Below are 21,338 nucleotides of genomic sequence, written 5' to 3' on the forward strand. Positions count from 1 at the left end.
TTAAGAATACTTCCAGTTTGAAGTGACAATCCCCAAATAAGCTTCACTTGAAAATATTTTGAAGATATAAAGCCAGCTCAGTAATAGGGATAAATCACTACTAATGTGCCTGAATTTGCCACACAACAGGAATGGACATCAGAAAGCAATGATCCACAATCATCAATATTTTTTTTGTTCCCTCCAATTGACAGTCCTTTTCAATTTGATTCTGTAGAAGTGGAAACCATCGGCCCCTTTGTTCCGATGGCTTGTTCCTAATGTTTGGTGATGTCACCATGTCCCTTGCAGGGATCCTTTGACATGAGCACATTATCAATGTTTTTGGGCACATCGCATCATGCCACATGACAATAGCAGTACACATGGAGCCATAAGAAAATCTGTCATTAACAAGCATTAAAAACAACCACTCAGCTTGTAATCTCTTCCTCCATTTCTCCCATGATAGAAGAAAAGGAACGGTCATCAAAAGCAAACAGCAGCTACAATGAAGCAGCACTGAGAGCTCACTTCGCGCTCAGAAAAGATTACTATTGCTCTTCCTCATGGTTGGTAGTGATGGGTAGTTCATGAATGATTAGTTCAAAATGAACTAATCTTCAAAGTGAACTAGTTCGTTCAGTTCACTGGATTTTCACTTCCTGAATCTGATGCTGTGAAATGAAATTTAAAAGTACAACACAGCCCAGCAATACAGATCTAATAAAAAATAGCATCTGCTCTGCACTGCCTAGCCAAAGTCTATGGGGTAAATTTACTAAGGTGGGAGATTTTTAGAACTGGTGATGTTGCCCATAGCAACCAATCTGATTATATATATTATCTGCTAAATGCAGCTAGATAAATGGTAAGTAGAATCTGATTGGTTGCCATGGGCAACATCACCAGTTCTAAAAATCTCCCACCTTAGTAAATTTACCCCTATGTGTGTCTGGGAGTGAGCATGTGTGGTCATGCTGCTCACCTTTCTGTGATACAATCACTGTCCTATTAGTCCAGATGTCCAAACACTTGCTGCTACTTCTGGTACTACTGGCTCCTGTGCATACTGCTGTGCTAAATCTTCTGCTGGGTGTTGTGTTGTGTAGGTGCTGCTGCAGCACTGTTTTTATTCAGCTGTCACTCAGCAATACTCATGAGTCAGTACATCTCTGCTGCCACAGGGGTCACTGCTGTGCTCAGACATGGAGTGGACTCACTCTGTGGAGCTGAGAGTGAACTGCATTGTCCTGACGACTCGTGAGTCATTCTCCTTGCAGGTAGTTCAGCAAGTAGTTCAGTAGTTCAGTGATTCATTACAGTTCACTGATCAGTTCACTGACTCAATGACTCATACAGCCATACGAGTCAGTGCAGTACCTCTAAGCTACCATGTGTGGCACTGCTGTGCTCAGGCATATGCATTGTATGGAGCTGATACTGAACTGCATATAGCCATGATTAATTCACCTAGCATATTAGGTGGTCACAAGGTACACTGTCACTACCAATCAGCCAAAGACAAATTCTGAGTGCTGCATGCTATCCTGTAGGGCAGGCATGTCCAAACTGCGGCCCTCCAGCTGTTGTGAAACTACATATCCCAGCATGCCCTGACACAGTTTTGCTGTCAGAGAATGCTAAAGCTGTGTCAGGGCATGCTGGGATGTGTAGTTTCTCAACAGCTGGAGGGCCGCAGTTTGGACATGCCTGCTGTAGGGTCTGATTACTCTACACAAGACATAGGGGGATATGTATGTCTGTCTGATGAACCTTCAGTCTTGAAATAATTAAAAATATGATGGTACATATACTTAGGTAGTTCTATAGAAGTGATGTTGCCCATAGCAACGTGTGTGTGTGTGTGTGTGTGTGTGTGTGTGTGTGTGTGTGTGTGTGTGTGTGTGTGTGTGTGTGTGTGTGTGTGTGTGTGTGTGTGAGAGAATACTGAATACTCATGAGTCAGTTTACCTCAGCTGCCACAGGGGTCACTGCTGTGCTCATGGAGTCAGTGGACTCTGTGAAGCTGATTGAACTGCATTGTCCTCACGAGTCACTCTCCTTGCAAGTAGTTCAGTAGTTCAGTCAGTGATTCATTACAGTTCACTGATCAGTTCACTGACTCAATGACTCATACAGCCATACGAGTCAGTGCAGTACTTCTTAGCTACCATGTGTGGCACTGCTGTGCACAGGCATATGCATTGTATGGAGCTGATGCTGAACTGCATATAGCCATGATTCATTCCCCCAGTATATTAGGTGACAAGCTACACTCCCAATCAGCTAAAGACACAGTGCTGAGTGCTGCATGCTATCCTGTAGGGCAGGCATGTCCAAACTGCGGCCCTCCAGCTGTTGAGAAACTACACATCTCAGCATGCCCTGACACAGCTTTAGCATTCTCTGACGGCAAAACGGTGTCAGGGCATGCTGGGATATGTAGTTTCACAACAGCTGGAGGGCCGCAGTTTGGACATGCCTTCTGTAGGGTATGATTACTCCACACAAGACACAGGGGGATATGTACTATGAACCTTCAAGTGACATAAAGTTGAGCAGTTGCCCCTAGCAACCAATCAGCTTCTGTCACTTGATATACTGTTGAAGATAAATGACAGAAGCTGATGGGTTACTTTGCAACATCTCCACTTTATCTCTCTAAGGTCTGTTACATTGGGGCAAAGGGACTTTTTCTTTTCTTTTAATTACTGTATTTTAAAAGCAGAAAAAATTAAAAGTGACTTATGACATTACTCTGGATTTGGGTCTTTCACATGCATATTATGAAGTAAAAAGGAGTACCAACAATGGGATTAATATTGCAGAGATACATATGTCACTATAAAGTTGCTATATAACTTATTGCTTTTCTTAAAAATAAAAAATCTGACATATTACACACATCTGATCATTTGAAAAAGATTATAACTCCTACAATGGGCTAGTATTAGAAATGCCTACTCTATGTGTAATAGTCTAGACTAGTTCTAAATCTAATCACTCCCTTCAGTCTCAGAGTCAGTGAGTGAAATGATGAACTAAATGAACTAGATGAACTAATCTTCTGAACTAATCTTTTCAGTGAACTAGATCATAATGAACTAATCACCGAACTGAACTAGATTTCCCATCACTAATGGTTGGTAGGTCTGAACACTTTAGAGCACATTTCCAAAAGTTAAAAACTATAGAAATGATCCCTGAAAGTATAGTCTTAACCATAACAGCCTAGCATTTTTACTGCTGTGGGAAGGAGAGTCTTTTTAATATAATGGAGTTTTTTAAAATGATCTCACAGTTGAACATATCTTGAATATATCAGATAGTAAGAAACTATGCTGCCTTAAAAATGTGGACCAACGATGGACTCAGCTTTTCTTACAGAATGTATTCTTCTATGATTGTGCACTCACTTGCTCATCTGCATATTTAAGATACTCTGGCCAACCAGGAAGCACCTCTGAAACAGCCGAGACACAGCTTAAAGCAGCAACAACAGCCTCAGCTAATAACGGACTATGCACACAGAATGTCAGGATCACAAAACCAAACATATGTTATAGAGAAAAACAAAGTCTAAACACGTGCTTTTCTGGCATGGTGACAATTCTGCTTGGTAGATCACTAACGATCATGTTATATTTGCTGTGGGATGGGTGCTTTTGTTTCTGTTCCTCTACTGTTAGTTCATTTTACGCTGGGGGGATGTTCGATGCAACAGAACCTCATATGTAGGCTGGTATTTGAAGAGTAATAAGAGCGATAGATTACATAATATTAATGTAACAAAGATACTACCTTTTATATCTTTCTTTTATGACAAAAATGAGTAAACATGGGGAATAAACACGACAAATGACATACAAACCACCTCCTGCTTGCTTTTGGGTGTAATTTGTAATAAAGCCATAAAGATATTCAAATGAACCATGTTAGTTTCACTGCTAGCCTTCATTTGGCATGGATTTCCTCTAAATGGTTTTCATATTAAAAAAAAGGGGGTTCCCCGAAATATGTACTGAAATGTTGCAACTACTCTACCTTACATCACAAATGCTTCCAAAATAATGTGTCCTCTGCTCCCCGGAAGGCTTCCCATCACGCCACAGCAGGTATGGACATCGGAAGCCTGGCATTAATTGGTTGCCGGGCTGATGACATCAAACGCAGCCATGCACATTGAATGATTGCAATGGTGTAACCATCAATTGCTTTACTGTGAACATGTGTAGAATCTTTCAGAGCTTTGTGCAAGCGTGCATTTACCTGAGCTGCGGACACCCCTTTCCGGGAGTCCGCAAATGCACAGAAGTACCTGAACATCGGATTGGCAACCATCGAATCCTCGCAATTTAGTGGAAAAGGGTACTTTGATCGAATTGGAAAGACTGTTGATTGGTAGCCATCGACCTCAAACGTCCATCCCTATGTCTTGTGAGCATGTACATAAATAGGTTGTGAAACAGAGAGTCTAATTCAGAGTTGTACGCAAACGCAGCCGTTTCCATACAACTGTGATGTTTGGTGATCTGTGACTGCGAGATTGCTCGCAGGGCCCCCTAAGCCTCAACATGATTCACATGCTGTGGCCAAAATGGTGTTATCCCACCCCTGTTTTGTAGGCTTGCCGAGGCCAGGGTCTGCGTCCTCCTGTGCAGAATTCCTGGTCTTGGCAGAGTGAAACCCCAGGCCATCCTGAGTAACCTGGTTGCTCAGATGGGCGATGTTCACGCAAGTGATCTAATGGCTGCTACTGCTTGCCGTACAACTTATAATCAGACCTAGAAACTCAGCACTTACACTGGACCAGGGCCATAACTAGGGGTCTGCGATCGGTGCTGCCCTGCAGTCAGTATTGCTGCAGCAGTGCCACCTGGAGTGCCCTTTGGATGCTTCAGGCAGGAGCCCTACAGTACGTACAACAGCTCGAAGCGTCCTCAGGGTGCTTCTGCATCCAAAGAGACAGCATCGGATCAATTGCGTAAACATCAACCGAGTACTCAGGATGGCCAGGCTGTTTGCGCTGCTGGGGCCAGGAAATTTGCATCAGACGATGCAGAGCCTGGCCTCGCCACCCCCAGAAAATAGAGGTACAACTTCCTGTTTTAGTGAAATCTACCCACCCCACACGTCTGCAGACTGTCCATCAGACTTGCGTCACAGAGGACACTGCGTGCGATCACACATGCGCCCACCATCGTAGACGTACATAAACCATTTGCTTTATGTACATCTTTGAATCAAGTCCTGCATACAGAGCAGTGGACATGATGCCGTGACAGAGGGTTGGACTGTCCAGCAGGGGCACAGGGGAAACCCTCGGCGGGCCCCACCTTCTCTTCTAGGGATCAGGTTCCAGATTGTGCACTTGAATGATAGATTACGCACATGTTGCCTTATAGTGCACAGGACTATGGTGTTTTTTCTGCATTACTGTTATTAATCTGGTACATTATTAAGCATGAACAAGCAGTTTTTACTATAAAATGATTAGCCAAGCCTCTGTGGCAGCTGGCCACCCCCCCCCCTCTGGAGACTGTCCACATCCTAAAATACGGTCCCCTACCATTGCAGTTCCCCGGTGGGCCCTTCATGCCCAAGGCAGACACTGCCGCGACAGGAGACTCGGGTGTATGGATGCAGTAGAGGGGGACACTGCCGTGACAGGAGTGCCAGGTGCCTATGTGCAGAGAAGGGGACAATGCCATGAGTCGTGACAGTTTTGCTTTTATTTTTTTGTGCTGGAGCTCAGAGCAGAGAGCTGCAGTGTTACATGGAGCACCACCTGCTGGCCATTCATGCAGAACTGCACTTGCCATATAGTGTTAAGAATACTTCCAGTTTGAAGTGACAATCCCCAAATAAGCTTCACTTGAAAATATTTTGAAGATATAAAGCCAGCTCAGTAATAGGGATAAATCACTACTAATGTGCCTGAATTTGCCACACAACAGGAATGGACATCAGAAAGCAATGATCCACAATCATCAATATTTTTTTTGTTCCCTCCAATTGACAGTCCTTTTCAATTTGATTCTGTAGAAGTGGAAACCATCGGCCCCTTTGTTCCGATGGCTTGTTCCTAATGTTTGGTGATGTCACCATGTCCCTTGCAGGGATCCTTTGACATGAGCACATTATCAATGTTTTTGGGCACATCGCATCATGCCACATGACAATAGCAGTACACATGGAGCCATAAGAAAATCTGTCATTAACAAGCATTAAAAACAACCACTCAGCTTGTAATCTCTTCCTCCATTTCTCCCATGATAGAAGAAAAGGAACGGTCATCAAAAGCAAACAGCAGCTACAATGAAGCAGCACTGAGAGCTCACTTTGCGCTCAGAAGAGATTACTATTGCTCTTCCTCATGGTTGGTAGGTCTGGACACTTTAGAGCACATTTCCAAAAGTTAAAACCTATAGAAATGATCCTTGAAAGTATAGTCTTAACCATAACAGCCTAGCATTTTTACTGCTGTGGGAAGGAGAGTCTTTTTAATATAATGGAGTTTTTTAAAATGATCTCACAGTTGAACATATCTTGAATATATCAGATAGTAAGAAACTGTGCTGCCTTTAAAATGTGGACCAACGATGGACTCAGCTTTTCTTACAGAATGTATTCTTCTATGATTGTGCACTCACTTGCTCATCTGCATATTTAAGATACTCTGGCCAACCAGGAAGCACCTCTGAAACAGCCGAGACACAGCTTAAAGCAGCAACAACAGCCTCAGCTAATAACGGACTATGCACACAGAATGTCAGGATCACAAAACCAAACATATGTTATAGAGAAAAACAAAGTCTAAACACGTGCTTTTCTGGCATGGTGACAATTCTGCTTGGTAGATCACTAACGATCATGTTATATTTGCTGTGGGATGGGTGCTTTTGTTTCTGTTCCTCTACTGTTAGTTCATTTTACGCTGGGGGGATGTTCGATGCAACAGAACCTCATATGTAGGCTGGTATTTGAAGAGTAATAAGAGCGATAGATTACATAATATTAATGTAACAAAGATACTACCTTTTATATCTTTCTTTTATGACAAAAATGAGTAAACATGGGGAATAAACACGACAAATGACATACAAACCACCTCCTGCTTGCTTTTGGGTGTAATTTGTAATAAAACCATAAAGATATTCAAATGAACCATGTTAGTTTCACTGCTAGCCTTCATTTGGCATGGATTTCCTCTAAATGGTTTTCATATTAAAAAAAAGGGGGTTCCCCGAAATATGTACTGAAATGTTGCAACTACTCTACCTTACATCACAAATGCTTCCAAAATAATGTGTCCTCTGCTCCCCGGAAGGCTTCCCATCACGCCACAGCAGGTATGGACATCGGAAGCCTGGCATTAATTGGTTGCCGGGCTGATGACATCAAACGCAGCCATGCACATTGAATGATTGCAATGGTGTAACCATCAATTGCTTTACTGTGAACATGTGTAGAATCTTTCAGAGCTTTGTGCAAGCGTGCATTTACCTGAGCTGCGGACACCCTTTTCCGGGAGTCCGCAAATGCACAGAAGTACCTGAACATCGGATTGGCAACCATCGAATCCTCGCAATTTAGTGGAAAAGGGTACTTTGATCGAATTGGAAAGACTGTTGATTGGTAGCCATCGACCTCAAACGTCCATCCCTATGTCTTGTGAGCATGTACATAAATAGGTTGTGAAACAGAGGGTCTAATTCAGAGTTGTACGCAAACGCAGCCGTTTCCATACAACTGTGATGTTTGGTGATCTGTGACTGCGAGATTGCTCGCAGGGCCCCCTAAGCCTCAACATGATTCACATGCTGTGGCCAAAATGGTGTTATCCCACCCCTGTTTTGTAGGCTTGCCGAGGCCAGGGTCTGCGTCCTCCTGTGCAGAATTCCTGGTCTTGGCAGAGTGAAACCCCAGGCCATCCTGAGTAACCTGGTTGCTCAGATGGGCGATGTTCACGCAAGTGATCTAATGGCTGCTACTGCTTGCCGTACAACTTATAATCAGACCTAGAAACTCAGCACTTACACTGGACCAGGGCCATAACTAGGGGTCTGCGATCGGTGCTGCCCTGCAGTCAGTATTGCTGCAGCAGTGCCACCTGGAGTGCCCTTTGGATGCTTCAGGCAGGAGCCCTACAGTACGTACAACAGCTCGAAGCGTCCTCAGGGTGCTTCTGCATCCAAAGAGACAGCATCGGATCAATTGCGTAAACATCAACCGAGTACTCAGGATGGCCAGGCTGTTTGCGCTGCTGGGGCCAGGAAATTTGCATCAGACGATGCAGAGCCTGGCCTCGCCACTCCCAGAAAATAGAGGTACAACTTCCTGTTTTAGTGAAATCTACCCACCCCACACGTCTGCAGACTGTCCATCAGACTTGCGTCACAGAGGACACTGCGTGCGATCACACATGCGCCCACCATCGTAGACGTACATAAACCATTTGCTTTATGTACATCTTTGAATCAAGTCCTGCATACAGAGCAGTGGACATGATGCCGTGACAGAGGGTTGGACTGTCCAGCAGGGGCACAGGGGAAACCCTCGGCGGGCCCCACCTTCTCTTCTAGGGATCAGGTTCCAGATTGTGCACTTGAATGATAGATTACGCACATGTTGCCTTATAGTGCACAGGACTATGGTGTTTTTTCTGCATTACTGTTATTAATCTGGTACATTATTAAGCATGAACAAGCAGTTTTTACTATAAAATGATTAGCCAAGCCTCTGTGGCAGCTGGCCACCCCCCCCTCTGGAGACTGTCCACATCCTAAAATACGGTCCCCTACCATTGCAGTTCCCCGGTGGGCCCTTCATGCCCAAGGCAGACACTGCCGCGACAGGAGACTCGGGTGTATGGATGCAGTAGAGGGGGACACTGCCGTGACAGGAGTGCCAGGTGCCTATGTGCAGAGAAGGGGACAATGCCATGAGTCGTGACAGTTTTGCTTTTATTTTTTTGTGCTGGAGCTCAGAGCAGAGAGCTGCAGTGTTACATGGAGCACCACCTGCTGGCCATTCATGCAGAACTGCACTTGCCATATAGTGTTAAGAATACTTCCAGTTTGAAGTGACAATCCCCAAATAAGCTTCACTTGAAAATATTTTGAAGATATAAAGCCAGCTCAGTAATAGGGATAAATCACTACTAATGTGCCTGAATTTGCCACACAACAGGAATGGACATCAGAAAGCAATGATCCACAATCATCAATATTTTTTTTGTTCCCTCCAATTGACAGTCCTTTTCAATTTGATTCTGTAGAAGTGGAAACCATCGGCCCCTTTGTTCCGATGGCTTGTCCCTAATGTTTGGTGATGTCACCATGTCCCTTGCAGGGATCCTTTGACATGAGCACATTATCAATGTTTTTGGGCACATCGCATCATGCCACATGACAATAGCAGTACACATGGAGCCATAAGAAAATCTGTCATTAACAAGCATTAAAAACAACCACTCAGCTTGTAATCTCTTCCTCCATTTCTCCCATGATAGAAGAAAAGGAACGGTCATCAAAAGCAAACAGCAGCCACAATGAAGCAGCACTGAGAGCTCACTTCGCGCTCAGAAAAGATTACTATTGCTCTTCCTCATGGTTGGTAGGTCTGGACACTTTAGAGCACATTTCCAAAAGTTAAAAACTATAGAAATGATCCCTGAAAGTATAGTCTTAACCATAACAGCCTAGCATTTTTACTGCTGTGGGAAGGAGAGTCTTTTTAATATAATGGAGATTTTTAAAATGATCTCACAGTTGAACATATCTTGAATATATCAGATAGTAAGAAACTATGCTGCCTTTAAAATGTGGACCAACGATGGACTCTGCTTTTCTTACAGAATGTATTCTTCTATGATTGTGCACTCACTTGCTCATCTGCATATTTAAGATACTCTGGCCAACCAGGAAGCACCTCTGAAACAGCCGAGACACAGCTTAAAGCAGCAACAACAGCCTCAGCTAATAACGGACTATGCACACAGAATGTCAGGATCACAAAACCAAACATATGTTATAGAGAAAAACAAAGTCTAAACACGTGCTTTTCTGGCATGGTGACAATTCTGCTTGGTAGATCACTAACGATCATGTTATATTTGCTGTGGGATGGGTGCTTTTGTTTCTGTTCCTCTACTGTTAGTTCATTTTACGCTGGGGGGATGTTCGATGCAACAGAACCTCATATGTAGGCTGGTATTTGAAGAGTAATAAGAGCGATAGATTACATAATATTAATGTAACAAAGATACTACCTTTTATATCTTTCTTTTATGACAAAAATGAGTAAACATGGGGAATAAACACGACAAATGACATACAAACCACCTCCTGCTTGCTTTTGGGTGTAATTTGTAATAAAACCATAAAGATATTCAAATGAACCATGTTAGTTTCACTGCTAGCCTTCATTTGGCATGGATTTCCTCTAAATGGTTTTCATATTAAAAAAAAGGGGGTTCCCCGAAATATGTACTGAAATGTTGCAACTACTCTACCTTACATCACAAATGCTTCCAAAAAATTGTGTCCTCTGCTCCCCGGAAGGCTTCCCATCACGCCACAGCAGGTATGGACATCGGAAGCCTGGCATTAATTGGTTGCCGGGCTGATGACATCAAACGCAGCCATGCACATTGAATGATTGCAATGGTGTAACCATCAATTGCTTTACTGTGAACATGTGTAGAATCTTTCAGAGCTTTGTGCAAGCGTGCATTTACCTGAGCTGCGGACACCCCTTTCCGGGAGTCCGCAAATGCACAGAAGTACCTGAACATCAGATTGGCAACCATCGAATCCTCGCAATTTAGTGGAAAAGGGTACTTTGATCGAATTGGAAAGACTGTTGATTGGTAGCCATCGACCTCAAACGTCCATCCCTATGTCTTGTGAGCATGTACATAAATAGGTTGTGAAACAGAGAGTCTAATTTAGAGTTGTACGCAAACGCAGCCGTTTCCATACAACTGTGATGTTTGGTGATCTGTGACTGCGAGATTGCTCGCAGGGCCCCCTAAGCCTCAACATGATTCACATGCTGTGGCCAAAATGGTGTTATCCCACCCCTGTTTTGTAGGCTTGCCGAGGCCAGGGTCTGCGTCCTCCAGTGCAGAATTCCTGGTCTTGGCAGAGTGAAACCCCAGGCCATCCTGAGTAACCTGGTTGCTCAGATGGGCGATGTTCACGCAAGTGATCTAATGGCTGCTACTGCTTGCCGTACAACTTATAATCAGACCTAGAAACTCAGCACTTACACTGGACCAGGGCCATAACTAGGGGTCTGCGATCGGTGCTGCCCTGCAGTCAGTATTGCTGCAGCAGTGCCACCTGCAGTGCCCTTTGGATGCTTCAGGCAGGAGCCCTACAGTACGTACAACAGCTCGAAGCGTCCTCAGGGTGCTTCTGCATCCAAAGAGACAGCATCGGATCAATTGCGTAAACATCAACCGAGTACTCAGGATGGCCAGGCTGTTTGCGCTGCTGGGGCCAGGAAATTTGCATCAGACGATGCAGAGCCTGGCCTCGCCACTCCCAGAAAATAGAGGTACAACTTCCTGTTTTAGTGAAATCTACCCACCCCACACGTCTGCAGACTGTCCATCAGACTTGCGTCACAGAGGACACTGCGTGCGATCACACATGCGCCCACCATCGTAGACGTACATAAACCATTTGCTTTATGTACATCTTTGAATCAAGTCCTGCATACAGAGCAGTGGACATGATGCCGTGACAGAGGGTTGGACTGTCCAGCAGGGGCACAGGGGAAACCCTCGGCGGGCCCCACCTTCTCTTCTAGGGATCAGGTTCCAGATTGTGCACTTGAATGATAGATTACGCACATGTTGCCTTATAGTGCACAGGACTATGGTGTTTTTTCTGCATTACTGTTATTAATCTGGTACATTATTAAGCATGAACAAGCAGTTTTTACTATAAAATGATTAGCCAAGCCTCTGTGGCAGCTGGCCACCCCCCCCTCTGGAGACTGTCCACATCCTAAAATACGGTCCCCTACCATTGCAGTTCCCCGGTGGGCCCTTCATGCCCAAGGCAGACACTGCCGCGACAGGAGACTCGGGTGTATGGATGCAGTAGAGGGGGACACTGCCGTGACAGGAGTGCCAGGTGCCTATGTGCAGAGAAGGGGACAATGCCATGAGTCGTGACAGTTTTGCTTTTATTTTTTTGTGCTGGAGCTCAGAGCAGAGAGCTGCAGTGTTACATGGAGCACCACCTGCTGGCCATTCATGCAGAACTGCACTTGCCATATAGTGTTAAGAATACTTCCAGTTTGAAGTGACAATCCCCAAATAAGCTTCACTTGAAAATATTTTGAAGATATAAAGCCAGCTCAGTAATAGGGATAAATCACTACTAATGTGCCTGAATTTGCCACACAACAGGAATGGACATCAGAAAGCAATGATCCACAATCATCAATATTTTTTTTGTTCCCTCCAATTGACAGTCCTTTTCAATTTGATTCTGTAGAAGTGGAAACCATCGGCCCCTTTGTTCCGATGGCTTGTTCCTAATGTTTGGTGATGTCACCATGTCCCTTGCAGGGATCCTTTGACATGAGCACATTATCAATGTTTTTGGGCACATCGCATCATGCCACATGACAATAGCAGTACACATGGAGCCATAAGAAAATCTGTCATTAACAAGCATTAAAAACAACCACTCAGCTTGTAATCTCTTCCTCCATTTCTCCCATGATAGAAGAAAAGGAACGGTCATCAAAAGCAAACAGCAGCTACAATGAAGCAGCACTGAGAGCTCACTTCGCGCTCAGAAAAGATTACTATTGCTCTTCCTCATGGTTGGGTCTGGACACTTTAGAGCACATTTCCAAAAGTTAAAAACTATAGAAATGATCCCTGAAAGTATAGTCTTAACCATAACAGCCTAGCATTTTTACTGCTGTGGGAAGGAGAGTCTTTTTAATATAATGGAGATTTTTAAAATGATCTCACAGTTGAACATATCTTGAATATATCAGATAGTAAGAAACTATGCTGCCTTTAAAATGTGGACCAACGATGGACTCTGCTTTTCTTACAGAATGTATTCTTCTATGATTGTGCACTCACTTGCTCATCTGCATATTTAAGATACTCTGGCCAACCAGGAAGCACCTCTGAAACAGCCGAGACACAGCTTAAAGCAGCAACAACAGCCTCAGCTAATAACGGACTATGCACACAGAATGTCAGGATCACAAAACCAAACATATGTTATAGAGAAAAACAAAGTCTAAACACGTGCTTTTCTGGCATGGTGACAATTCTGCTTGGTAGATCACTAACGATCATGTTATATTTGCTGTGGGATGGGTGCTTTTGTTTCTGTTCCTCTACTGTTAGTTCATTTTACGCTGGGGGGATGTTCGATGCAACAGAACCTCATATGTAGGCTGGTATTTGAAGAGTAATAAGAGCGATAGATTACATAATATTAATGTAACAAAGATACTACCTTTTATATCTTTCTTTTATGACAAAAATGAGTAAACATGGGGAATAAACACGACAAATGACATACAAACCACCTCCTGCTTGCTTTTGGGTGTAATTTGTAATAAAACCATAAAGATATTCAAATGAACCATGTTAGTTTCACTGCTAGCCTTCATTTGGCATGGATTTCCTCTAAATGGTTTTCATATTAAAAAAAAGGGGGTTCCCCGAAATATGTACTGAAATGTTGCAACTACTCTACCTTACATCACAAATGCTTCCAAAATAATGTGTCCTCTGCTCCCCGGAAGGCTTCCCATCACGCCACAGCAGGTATGGACATCGGAAGCCTGGCATTAATTGGTTGCCGGGCTGATGACATCAAACGCAGCCATGCACATTGAATGATTGCAATGGTGTAACCATCAATTGCTTTACTGTGAACATGTGTAGAATCTTTCAGAGCTTTGTGCAAGCGTGCATTTACCTGAGCTGCGGACACCCCTTTCCGGGAGTCCGCAAATGCACAGAAGTACCTGAACATCAGATTGGCAACCATCGAATCCTCGCAATTTAGTGGAAAAGGGTACTTTGATCGAATTGGAAAGACTGTTGATTGGTAGCCATCGACCTCAAACGTCCATCCCTATGTCTTGTGAGCATGTACATAAATAGGTTGTGAAACAGAGAGTCTAATTTAGAGTTGTACGCAAACGCAGCCGTTTCCATACAACTGTGATGTTTGGTGATCTGTGACTGCGAGATTGCTCGCAGGGCCCCCTAAGCCTCAACATGATTCACATGCTGTGGCCAAAATGGTGTTATCCCACCCCTGTTTTGTAGGCTTGCCGAGGCCAGGGTCTGCGTCCTCCAGTGCAGAATTCCTGGTCTTGGCAGAGTGAAACCCCAGGCCATCCTGAGTAACCTGGTTGCTCAGATGGGCGATGTTCACGCAAGTGATCTAATGGCTGCTACTGCTTGCCGTACAACTTATAATCAGACCTAGAAACTCAGCACTTACACTGGACCAGGGCCATAACTAGGGGTCTGCGATCGGTGCTGCCCTGCAGTCAGTATTGCTGCAGCAGTGCCACCTGCAGTGCCCTTTGGATGCTTCAGGCAGGAGCCCTACAGTACGTACAACAGCTCGAAGCGTCCTCAGGGTGCTTCTGCATCCAAAGAGACAGCATCGGATCAATTGCGTAAACATCAACCGAGTACTCAGGATGGCCAGGCTGTTTGCGCTGCTGGGGCCAGGAAATTTGCATCAGACGATGCAGAGCCTGGCCTCGCCACTCCCAGAAAATAGAGGTACAACTTCCTGTTTTAGTGAAATCTACCCACCCCACACGTCTGCAGACTGTCCATCAGACTTGCGTCACAGAGGACACTGCGTGCGATCACACATGCGCCCACCATCGTAGACGTACATAAACCATTTGCTTTATGTACATCTTTGAATCAAGTCCTGCATACAGAGCAGTGGACATGATGCCGTGACAGAGGGTTGGACTGTCCAGCAGGGGCACAGGGGAAACCCTCGGCGGGCCCCACCTTCTCTTCTAGGGATCAGGTTCCAGATTGTGCACTTGAATGATAGATTACGCACATGTTGCCTTATAGTGCACAGGACTATGGTGTTTTTTCTGCATTACTGTTATTAATCTGGTACATTATTAAGCATGAACAAGCAGTTTTTACTATAAAATGATTAGCCAAGCCTCTTTGGCAGCTGGCCACCCCCGCCACTCCCCCCCCCCCTCTGGAGACTGTCCACATCCTAAAATACGGTCCCCTACCATTGCAGTTCCCCGGTGGGCCCTTCATGCCCAAGGCAGACACTGCCGCGACAGGAGACTCGGGTGTATGGATGCAGTAGAGGGGGACACTGCCGTGACAGGAGTGCCAGGTGCCTATGTGCAGAGAAGGGGACAATGCCATGAGTCGTGACAGTTTTGCTTTTATTTTTTTGTGCTGGAGCTCAGAGCAGAGAGCTGCAGTGTTACATGGAGCACCACCTGCTGGCCATTCATGCAGAACTGCACTTGCCATATAGTGTTAAGAATACTTCCAGTTTGAAGTGACAATCCCCAAATAAGCTTCACTTGAAAATATTTTGAAGATATAAAGCCAGCTCAGTAATAGGGATAAATCACTACTAATGTGCCTGAATTTGCCACACAACAGGAATGGACATCAGAAAGCAATGATCCACAATCATCAATATTTTTTTTGTTCCCTCCAATTGACAGTCCTTTTCAATTTGATTCTGTAGAAGTGGAAACCATCGGCCCCTTTGTTCCGATGGCTTGTTCCTAATGTTTGGTGATGTCACCATGTCCCTTGCAGGGATCCTTTGACATGAGCACATTATCAATGTTTTTGGGCACATCGCATCATGCCACATGACAATAGCAGTACACATGGAGCCATAAGAAAATCTGTCATTAACAAGCATTAAAAACAACCACTCAGCTTGTAATCTCTTCCTCCATTTCTCCCATGATAGAAGAAAAGGAACGGTCATCAAAAGCAAACAGCAGCTACAATGAAGCAGCACTGAGAGCTCACTTCGCGCTCAGAAAAGATTACTATTGCTCTTCCTCATGGTTGGTAGGTCTGGACACTTTAGAGCACATTTCCAAAAGTTAAAAACTATAGAAATGATCCCTGAAAGTATAGTCTTAACCATAACAGCCTAGCATTTTTACTGCTGTGGGAAGGAGAGTCTTTTTAATATAATGGAGATTTTTAAAATGATCTCACAGTTGAACATATCTTGAATATATCAGATAGTAAGAAACTATGCTGCCTTTAAAATGTGGACCAACGATGGACTCAGCTTTTCTTACAGAATGTATTCTTCTATGATTGTGCACTCACTTGCTCATCTGCATATTTAAGATACTCTGGCCAACCAGGAAGCACCTCTGAAACAGCCGAGACACAGCTTAAAGCAGCAACAACAGCCTCAGCTAATAACGGACTATGCACACAGAATGTCAGGATCACAAAACCAAACATATGTTATAGAGAAAAACAAAGTCTAAACACGTGCTTTTCTGGCATGGTGACAATTCTGCTTGGTAGATCACTAACGATCATGTTATATTTGCTGTGGGATGGGTGCTTTTGTTTCTGTTCCTCTACTGTTAGTTCATTTTACGCTGGGGGGATGTTCGATGCAACAGAACCTCATATGTAGGCTGGTATTTGAAGAGTAATAAGAGCGATAGATTACATAATATTAATGTAACAAAGATACTACCTTTTATATCTTTCTTTTATGACAAAAATGAGTAAACATGGGGAATAAACACGACAAATGACATACAAACCACCTCCTGCTTGCTTTTGGGTGTAATTTGTAATAAAACCATAAAGATATTCAAATGAACCATGTTAGTTTCACTGCTAGCCTTCATTTGGCATGGATTTCCTCTAAATGGTTTTCATATTAAAAAAAAGGGGGTTCCCCGAAATATGTACTGAAATGTTGCAACTACTCTACCTTACATCACAAATGCTTCCAAAATAATGTGTCCTCTGCTCCCCGGAAGGCTTCCCATCACGCCACAGCAGGTATGGACATCGGAAGCCTGGCATTAATTGGTTGCCGGGCTGATGACATCAAACGCAGCCATGCACATTGAATGATTGCAATGGTGTAACCATCAATTGCTTTACTGTGAACATGTGTAGAATCTTTCAGAGCTTTGTGCAAGCGTGCATTTACCTGAGCTGCGGACACCCCTTTCCGGGAGTCCGCAAATGCACAGAAGTACCTGAACATCGGATTGGCAACCATCGAATCCTCGCAATTTAGTGGAAAAGGGTACTTTGATCGAATTGGAAAGACTGTTGATTGGTAGCCATCGACCTCAAACGTCCATCCCTATGTCTTGTGAGCATGTACATAAATAGGTTGTGAAACAGAGAGTCTAATTCAGAGTTGTACGCAAACGCAGCCGTTTCCATACAACTGTGATGTTTGGTGATCTGTGACTGCGAGATTGCTCGCAGGGCCCCCTAAGCCTCAACATGATTCACATGCTGTGGCCAAAATGGTGTTATCCCACCGCTGTTTTGTAGGCTTGCCGAGGCCAGGGTCTGCGTCCTCCAGTGCAGAATTCCTGGTCTTGGCAGAGGGAAACCCCAGGCCATCCTGAGTAACCTGGTTGCTCAGATGGGCGATGTTCACGCAAGTGATCTAATGGCTGCTACTGCTTGCCGTACAACTTATAATCAGACCTAGAAACTCAGCACTTACACTGGACCAGGGCCATAACTAGGGGTCTGCGATCGGTGCTGCCCTGCAGTCAGTATTGCTGCAGCAGTGCCACCTGGAGTGCCCTTTGGATGCTTCAGGCAGGAGCCCTACAGTACGTACAACAGCTCGAAGCGTCCTCAGGGTGCTTCTGCATCCAAAGAGACAGCATCGGATCAATTGCGTAAACATCAACCGAGTACTCAGGATGGCCAGGCTGTTTGCGCTGCTGGGGCCAGGAAATTTGCATCAGACGATGCAGAGCCTGGCCTCGCCACTCCCAGAAAATAGAGGTACAACTTCCTGTTTTAGTGAAATCTACCCACCCCACACGTCTGCAGACTGTCCATCAGACTTGCGTCACAGAGGACACTGCGTGCGATCACACATGCGCCCACCATCGTAGACGTACATAAACCATTTGCTTTATGTACATCTTTGAATCAAGTCCTGCATACAGAGCAGTGGACATGATGCCGTGACAGAGGGTTGGACTGTCCAGCAGGGGCACAGGGGAAACCCTCGGCGGGCCCCACCTTCTCTTCTAGGGATCAGGTTCCAGATTGTGCACTTGAATGATAGATTACGCACATGTTGCCTTATAGTGCACAGGACTATGGTGTTTTTTCTGCATTACTGTTATTAATCTGGTACATTATTAAGCATGAACAAGCAGTTTTTACTATAAAATGATTAGCCAAGCCTCTGTGGCAGCTGGCCACCCCCCCCCCCCCCCCCCTCTGGAGACTGTCCACATCCTAAAATACGGTCCCCTACCATTGCAGTTCCCCGGTGGGCCCTTCATGCCCAAGGCAGACACTGCCGCGACAGGAGACTCGGGTGTATGGATGCAGTAGAGGGGGACACTGCCGTGACAGGAGTGCCAGGTGCCTATGTGCAGAGAAGGGGACAATGCCATGAGTCGTGACAGTTTTGCTTTTATTTTTTTGTGCTGGAGCTCAGAGCAGAGAGCTGCAGTGTTACATGGAGCACCACCTGCTGGCCATTCATGCAGAACTGCACTTGCCATATAGTGTTAAGAATACTTCCAGTTTGAAGTGACAATCCCCAAATAAGCTTCACTTGAAAATATTTTGAAGATATAAAGCCAGCTCAGTAATAGGGATAAATCACTACTAATGTGCCTGAATTTGCCACACAACAGGAATGGACATCAGAAAGCAATGATCCACAATCATCAATATTTTTTTTGTTCCCTCCAATTGACAGTCCTTTTCAATTTGATTCTGTAGAAGTGTAAACCATCGGCCCCTTTGTTCCGATGGCTTGTTCCTAATGTTTGGTGATGTCACCATGTCCCTTGCAGGGATCCTTTGACATGAGCACATTATCAATGTTTTTGGGCACATTACATCATGCCACATGACAATAGCAGTACACATGGAGCCATAAGAAAATCTGTCATTAACAAGCATTAAAAACAACCACTCAGCTTGTAATCTCTTCCTCCATTTCTCCCATGATAGAAGAAAAGGAACGGTCATCAAAAGCAAACAGCAGCTACAATGAAGCAGCACTGAGAGCTCACTTCGCGCTCAGAAAAGATTACTATTGCTCTTCCTCATGGTTGGTAGGTCTGGACACTTTAGAGCACATTTCCAAAAGTTAAAACCTATAGAAATGATCCCTGAAAGTATAGTCTTAACCATAACAGCCTAGCATTTTTACTGCTGTGGGAAGGAGAGTCTTTTTAATATAATGGAGATTTTTAAAATGATCTCACAGTTGAACATATCTTGAATATATCAGATAGTAAGAAACTATGCTGCCTTTAAAATGTGGACCAACGATGGACTCTGCTTTTCTTACAGAATGTATTCTTCTATGATTGTGCACTCACTTGCTCATCTGCATATTTAAGATACTCTGGCCAACCAGGAAGCACCTCTGAAACAGCCGAGACACAGCTTAAAGCAGCAACAACAGCCTCAGCTAATAACGGACTATGCACACAGAATGTCAGGATCACAAAACCAAACATATGTTATAGAGAAAAACAAAGTCTAAACACGTGCTTTTCTGGCATGGTGACAATTCTGCTTGGTAGATCACTAACGATCATGTTATATTTGCTGTGGGATGGGTGCTTTTGTTTCTGTTCCTCTACTGTTAGTTCATTTTACGCTGGGGGGATGTTCGATGCAACAGAACCTCATATGTAGGCTGGTATTTGAAGAGTAATAAGAGCGATAGATTACATAATATTAATGTAACAAAGATACTACCTTTTATATCTTTCTTTTATGACAAAAATGAGTAAACATGGGGAATAAACACGACAAATGACATACAAACCACCTCCTGCTTGCTTTTGGGTGTAATTTGTAATAAAACCATAAAGATATTCAAATGAACCATGTTAGTTTCACTGCTAGCCTTCATTTGGCATGGATTTCCTCTAAATGGTTTTCATATTAAAAAAAAGGGGGTTCCCCGAAATATGTACTGAAATGTTGCAACTACTCTACCTTACATCACAAATGCTTCCAAAATAATGTGTCCTCTGCTCCCCGGAAGGCTTCCCATCACGCCACAGCAGGTATGGACATCGGAAGCCTGGCATTAATTGGTTGCCGGGCTGATGACATCAAACGCAGCCATGCACATTGAATGATTGCAATGGTGTAACCATCAATTGCTTTACTGTGAACATGTGTAGAATCTTTCAGAGCTTTGTGCAAGCGTGCATTTACCTGAGCTGCGGACACCCCTTTCCGGGAGTCCGCAAATGCACAGAAGTACCTGAACATCAGATTGGCAACCATCGAATCCTCGCAATTTAGTGGAAAAGGGTACTTTGATCGAATTGGAAAGACTGTTGATTGGTAGCCATCGACCTCAAACGTCCATCCCTATGTCTTGTGAGCATGTACATAAATAGGTTGTGAAACAGAGAGTCTAATTTAGAGTTGTACGCAAACGCAGCCGTTTCCATACAACTGTGATGTTTGGTGATCTGTGACTGCGAGATTGCTCGCAGGGCCCCCTAAGCCTCAACATGATTCACATGCTGTGGCCAAAATGGTGTTATCCCACCCCTGTTTTGTAGGCTTGCCGAGGCCAGGGTCTGCGTCCTCCAGTGCAGAATTCCTGGTCTTGGCAGAGTGAAACCCCAGGCCATCCTGAGTAACCTGGTTGCTCAGATGGGCGATGTTCACGCAAGTGATCTAATGGCTGCTACTGCTTGCCGTACAACTTATAATCAGACCTAGAAACTCAGCACTTACACTGGACCAGGGCCATAACTAGGGGTCTGCGATCGGTGCTGCCCTGCAGTCAGTATTGCTGCAGCAGTGCCACCTGCAGTGCCCTTTGGATGCTTCAGGCAGGAGCCCTACAGTACGTACAACAGCTCGAAGCGTCCTCAGGGTGCTTCTGCATCCAAAGAGACAGCATCGGATCAATTGCGTAAACATCAACCGAGTACTCAGGATGGCCAGGCTGTTTGCGCTGCTGGGGCCAGGAAATTTGCATCAGACGATGCAGAGCCTGGCCTCGCCACTCCCAGAAAATAGAGGCACAACTTCCTGTTTTAGTGAAATCTACCCACCCCACACGTCTGCAGACTGTCCATCAGACTTG

At 44.5% G+C, this 21,338-nt stretch overlaps 6 non-coding genes and 1 pseudogene across 6 annotated transcripts; all 7 read right to left on the minus strand.

The window, feature by feature from the left end:
* Nucleotides 1–408: 408 nt before the first annotated feature.
* Nucleotides 409–617, minus strand: LOC135054030 (small nucleolar RNA U3). Its single transcript, XR_010243308.1, has one exon. It is a non-coding gene; the product is annotated as a small nucleolar RNA U3 (small nucleolar RNA).
* A 2,441-nt stretch (nucleotides 618–3,058) lies between these two features.
* Nucleotides 3,059–3,201, minus strand: LOC135054078 (small nucleolar RNA U3; annotated as a pseudogene).
* A 3,017-nt stretch (nucleotides 3,202–6,218) lies between these two features.
* Nucleotides 6,219–6,438, minus strand: LOC135053039 (small nucleolar RNA U3). Its single transcript, XR_010242442.1, has one exon. It is a non-coding gene; the product is annotated as a small nucleolar RNA U3 (small nucleolar RNA).
* A 3,015-nt stretch (nucleotides 6,439–9,453) lies between these two features.
* On the minus strand, nucleotides 9,454–9,673 carry LOC135052968 (small nucleolar RNA U3). The gene has a single exon (XR_010242385.1). It is a non-coding gene; the product is annotated as a small nucleolar RNA U3 (small nucleolar RNA).
* A 3,015-nt stretch (nucleotides 9,674–12,688) lies between these two features.
* LOC135052967 (small nucleolar RNA U3) lies at nucleotides 12,689–12,905 on the minus strand. The gene has a single exon (XR_010242384.1). It is a non-coding gene; the product is annotated as a small nucleolar RNA U3 (small nucleolar RNA).
* A 3,029-nt stretch (nucleotides 12,906–15,934) lies between these two features.
* LOC135052900 (small nucleolar RNA U3) lies at nucleotides 15,935–16,154 on the minus strand. The gene has a single exon (XR_010242325.1). It is a non-coding gene; the product is annotated as a small nucleolar RNA U3 (small nucleolar RNA).
* Nucleotides 16,155–19,179: 3,025 nt separating this feature from the next.
* LOC135053002 (small nucleolar RNA U3) lies at nucleotides 19,180–19,399 on the minus strand. Its single transcript, XR_010242412.1, has one exon. It is a non-coding gene; the product is annotated as a small nucleolar RNA U3 (small nucleolar RNA).
* Nucleotides 19,400–21,338: the final 1,939 nt, after the last annotated feature.

The sequence above is a fragment of the Pseudophryne corroboree genome, chromosome 2, assembly GCF_028390025.1.
Source record: "Pseudophryne corroboree isolate aPseCor3 chromosome 2, aPseCor3.hap2, whole genome shotgun sequence".
Taxonomy (NCBI): domain Eukaryota; kingdom Metazoa; phylum Chordata; class Amphibia; order Anura; family Myobatrachidae; genus Pseudophryne; species Pseudophryne corroboree.